The 5,478-nt window shown below is 37.3% G+C and overlaps 1 long non-coding RNA gene across 1 annotated transcript; it reads right to left on the bottom strand.

Moving 5' to 3' along the window:
• Window positions 1–1,535: 1,535 nt before the first annotated feature.
• Window positions 1,536–3,572, bottom strand: LOC125082535 (uncharacterized). Its single transcript, XR_007122005.1, has 3 exons — window positions 3,403–3,572; window positions 2,012–2,150; window positions 1,536–1,556 (listed from the first exon to the last, which is right to left on the bottom strand). It is a non-coding gene; the product is annotated as an uncharacterized LOC125082535 (long non-coding RNA).
• Window positions 3,573–5,478: the final 1,906 nt, after the last annotated feature.

Genomic DNA, 5,478 nt, shown 5'->3' with positions numbered 1-5,478 from the left:
TATTTAATACAAGGCTCCAGCAGCTTCTACTACTAAGCTGTTGGAGTTGGCGGGCAAGTTTAAACCTATTTGCAACTACTGACTGAGATTAACAATAATTGATTATATACCACAGAGAACAGAAGCTAGAAGAAACGGTAAATCCAACACCTGACTGGGAAAGAATATGAGTTCTACTTTCTACGTTTTCACAAACAGCTTTTTATTGGTTTCATATTGCCTTTGGTTTAAGGTCCATTTGGTGTTTTAACAATTATTACTGATCCCACAGAAGCTCCTGCAGGGGTCTTGGAGGAGTTTCCTAGGAAACTTGAAATAGCAAGAACTCATGTGATGGTAAGTGAGTAAATCTGACAATGCCTAATCGGTCAACATCTATATTTAGCTTCTCACAATGGGCGTCCAGCTCCTCTAAAACCACTCAATTTCAGATTTAGTAGTTTCCCTTCATACATATTTTTCTTCCAAACTGCAGTCAGACTCTGTCTGATGTTGGCCAATATCGCCACGTTAAGTCAGCCTCCATATTACCACTCTGCAGCTAAATTCTGCCTGAATCATGGGGTGTCACATCACACGGGCTTATCTCTCATACCGTGAGAAACATGCATATCTATGTTGATTCATTGGCACCCCTTTTCGAATGCCTCTTTCTTTTTTTGTTAAAGACTGATTTACTTGTTTGAGAGAGAAAAAGAAAGCACAAACAAGGGGAAGGGGCAGAGGGAGAGGGAAAAGCAGGCTCCCTACTGAGCAGGGAGCAGGACATGGGGCTCAATTCCAGGACCCTTAGATCATAACCTGAGCCCAAGACAGATGCTTAACCAACTGAGCCACTCAGGCGTCCCCTCTTTTTCTTCATAGTATTGCATAGCAACTCAACATGCAATTATGATTTTCATCCTTATTTTCAATCCTAAATATCATGATTCCTACATCTTAAACATGTGCATTTTGACTCGTGTTCATGCTCCCAGGCTAGGTTCCAGACAACGAAGGACAGCCCCTCCACACTGCGATTATTCAAACTAGCCACTCCTAAACCTGCCTATCTTGCTGTGCACATCCTTCTGAAAAAAAAAAAAAAAAAACACACAATAAAGGCTCTTTCCCACAGTTTTCCATCTCCTTCCATCTCCTACCTCATGGTGGTACTTCCCTGTACGGGAGTCCCCATGGTGTGGTGTGTTCTTACTTCTTGGGAACTGAGAACAACAAACTATGACAGTAATTTTCTAATCTATTGGTCCTACTATATCTTGTTTTCTACCAATACATTATATTTTAAGACACTTTCTCCACCCCATTCTCCATCCTCCTTCTACCTCCTATCCTTGACATTTCACTTTTGTTAGTATACACTGATTCAAACAAACAAACAAACAAACAAAAAGTGGGATACCAGGGTGACTCAGTTGTTAAGCATCTGCGTTCAGCTCAGGTCCTGATCCCAGGGTCCTGGGATCGAGCCCCGCATCAGGCTCCCTGCTTGGCCAGAAGCCTGCTTCTCCCTCTCCCACTCCCCCTGCTTGTTCTCTCTCTCTCTTGCTGTGTCTCTGTCAAATAAATAAATAAAATCTTTTAAATAAATAAATAAATAATTTTTTTAAAACCCGGTTATCCAAAAAATGGCTCTTTTCACACACAAACATGTAATTTTTGTCAACTACTTCCTTTAAGGAGTACTCTATTCTTTATAGTGTATATACAGAGAATATATATACACTGTATATGAATATATATACACTGTATATGAATATATATACACTGTATATATATTTAGTGTATATATAGTACATATATATAGAAAATATATACATATTTCTTCTCTATAAAGAGAAGAAATCATCTCTTTTGCCAAAAGCAAGTAAAAATATTACATATACTGATACATGTTTAAACTTAATTTAATTTTTAAAAAGAAATTATATTTGAGCAGCTACTGTTTTAAAACTGAAAACCATAAATGAATCAAAGATCTCAGTCTGTGAAGTTAACCAGAGGCACATACATGCACACACAAAGAAGAGGTGAGTCGTAGGTGGATATTACAATGGAGTGAATGTCTTTTATTCCTTTCAGTGATGCAGATATGAAGATGAACCCCTGACTTCCTCCATTGTAGAATTCTTGGTCTGGAAAATCACAGTCTGTTAAGGAAAGAAAAAAATTAAAAACACTCATTCAGCTTCCATTCTAAGACACTAGCTAAACACACCAAGTGTTTTATGCACAGATAGCTATAAGTTGAGATGAAAAACAAAACAAAAAACAGAAACAAAACAAAACAATAAAACTTCCAAAACAACAGGAGTAAAGCAAGCAGTAAAAAATGGTCTTCTGCATTACATGCAAAGATCCCCTCCGGATCTCCCCACCTGCTGGTATTGAAAAACAAATACAGTCTAGCAATTCCGGAAAGAACTTATTAAGCCCAGAGAGTGTCTCACTACCCATTGGCACCAAAAGTTCAAGAGCCCTCAAGCTCTTGGAACAGTTCCTTAAAAAGAGCAATGAACTGAGAAACCTCAACTGGGGCCAAGGATTCTGAGGAGGTTCAGAAGCAACCAAAGGCAGACTTGTCCACCCAGGGCCACAGCTCATTAAGGGGTTTTATATTCAAGTGAAGTCAACAGGAAAATACTACCACTCTTCTCCTGCGAAATGAAAAGAATGTGAGTGATCAAGCATCATTAAAATAAAGAGAAGCTAAAAATAGATCTCCATGACCAAACAGCCACTTGCAACCTGAAACACACACTTGACCATGTCTTACGCTGTAAAGCACAACAGGCAAAGAGAATTCATTATTGTGGTCTGCCAGTTCTCCACATCGTCACCAGTCAGGCTGAGCCCCAGCCTGGATAGACAAGTACAAATGAGATTGACAGGATTCAGTTGTTTATAAAAAAGCAGCCTGGAAGAGAAGGAAGGGAGGGGTGCTTGTAGGCCTTACCCAAGTTTTAGCTTTATTAGCCATGTGGCTTTAGATGAATAATTTAGTCTCCAGGAGCCTTTCCCTTCGCATATAAGTAAGATTAAAAACGATTTCATTGCCTTCTTCACTGTATATAAAAGTATGTTGTAAACTGGTTGGTTCTATAGAATTGACAGCTTTCTTACTATATATAATTTATGAAAATAAAATCAGATTATTTGGATTTACAGGAGAAATAGATTACACCAAATATACTAAATATATCAAGTTTCATGTTTCTGTTCACCCAGCTACCACAAGGTTGGGTCAACAAATATTTCTTGAGTTAACACCTAATGATCTAGTTATCATTCTGGCACACCACAAAAGTACACACTCACTTACCTGCTATAGCTCCATTAATAATACCTAAAGGATATCTTTTCTTCTACTGTTCTCTTTTAGCATTCACAGGATGTCCACACCTAATATCCTTCAGCCATCCAACCTGGGTAAAGCCTGTTAGCAGAGTCATGAAAGTCAGCCAGCAAATGTGAGGAGATCACTCTGGATGTGTTTTCTCTAACCTGATGTCCGTTCAGCCTTAACAGACCACACCAAACCGTAGATCTTGAATTATCATGGTCCTTTGGAATTATAAGAGAATTTAAACTTCATTTACTGATATAATAATTTAAAACTAATTTTTATCATCATCAATCTTCCCCAAATGATAAATAAACAAATGTTTTCTCTAATTCAGGATACATTTTAAGATCACATATTTCAGCTGGTGGTTGTGGACCCACACTCCAGCATACTCTAAGCCTCAGCTGGGTGATGGGTTGATGAAACCAAAGACCCCCCCAGACAGCAATGGAGACACAGGTTAATTGGGGAGCTTACATATAAGGACTCCAGGTGCAACTGACTAGACAAGGCATCCCCTGCTGGGATCTACGTGCAGCAAGTTTTAATACCAACTTAACCTAGTAACTCTCAGTGCTCCTTCCCTCTCCTTGAATGATCAGCATTTCCAAGGAGAGAAAAGCCTGCCACCTGGACACTCTGTTAGAAGGGAGATGCTCTGGGCTGGCCACCTGAGGAGCCTGATCTTGAACACTGAACAACATGTTCTTCTTCACATTATCCTTGATGGGACTAGAGATGGAGGACAGGGTTTTTACATTTTCAAGATAGTGATTAACAGGGGCCTTTAGGATATGCTTGCACAGACTCGTTTTCCACCATATACCACAGAGTTGTCACATCTCTTAACTCATTCCCCCCAACTTTTCACTGTGGAGTTCAGATATACAGAAAAGTTGAAAAGATAGTACAATGGTCACCAATGTACACACCACTCAGATTCCAACTTTGTTTATATTTTGCCATGCTTATCATGTATATGTTAGGTACCACACTTTTTTGATGAACTCTTTGAAAGTAAACTTTGGATGCCATGATCTTTTATCCCTAAATACTTCAGCCATGCATTTTCTAAAAAAGCTATTTTTCCTACTAAACTGCAATATCATTATCATGCTAGAAAACTAACATTTTTTCTAATATTCCATATTAAATTTCCTCAAACAAAATGCCTTTTATACCTTTTATATCTTTTTTACATTCCTAATTTTGCATAGAATTATACCTTTTATACTAAAAAAAAAAAAAAAAATCCAAGGGTCCAACCAGAGTTTACATATTTCTATTGGTTGTTTTTTTGTTTGTTTGGTTGGTTTTTGGTTTTTGGTTTTGTTTTAGGTTTTGTTTTTTTTTTTTTACTTTAGAATGGCTGCCCCCTCCTTACTTTTTTTTTTTTTTTTTAAATGACATTGACTTCTTGAACTATTCAGGCCAGAGGTTCTTATAAACTAGAAGTAAAAGATTTAATTAGATTCAGGCAATTTTGGTGGACATTAGGGTAGGTTATTTCACTCTAAGTAATTTAAGGTTGATCCCTTGGTTAAGGGGGTAACCTCCTGATAGCTGTACTGTAAAGGTACATTTTCTCCTTTGTATGATGTGAGTATTCTACCTGTAACAACTTTTCCATGCTACTTTAGGCTTACTCCAATAATCCATTGTCTCATCCAGTTATTGCATGGAGGGTTGCATAACATTGATTTCTAATTCTTTCTTCTGTATTTATTAGCTGTCTTTTTTTTTTTTAAAGGAAAAAAAAACTATTATCCATTTGAACTGAAATATCTTTCCTCTGCAAAAGACAAAGTAAATGATTAATTCCTTCCCTTTAATTAGCAATTTTCAGAGTAAAGATTTAGTGGAAGATTTACCACCAAGGGTGGCAAATGAGTTTTATTCTTTTGATTAGCGACTATTGAGTTCATAGATTTTAATTTGTTCAATGCTTTACAACCAATTAGAGTCATTATTCTTTTTGATATTCAAATTATCACAAATTTGGCTAGTGGGAATCCCAGCAAGTTCAGTTTTTGAGGGTTTTTTTTTTGTTTTTTTGTTTTGTTTTGTTTTTTCTGAAATGAGACATCCCAGGTTCAGTGGCTCCAGACTGACAATCACCTCTTCTTCCAAGA

This window comes from Lutra lutra, chromosome 12, assembly GCF_902655055.1.
Source record: "Lutra lutra chromosome 12, mLutLut1.2, whole genome shotgun sequence".
NCBI lineage: Eukaryota > Metazoa > Chordata > Mammalia > Carnivora > Mustelidae > Lutra > Lutra lutra.
Note: the sequence above shows the minus strand (reverse complement) of the source record. Positions and strands in the feature narration are given on the sequence as shown.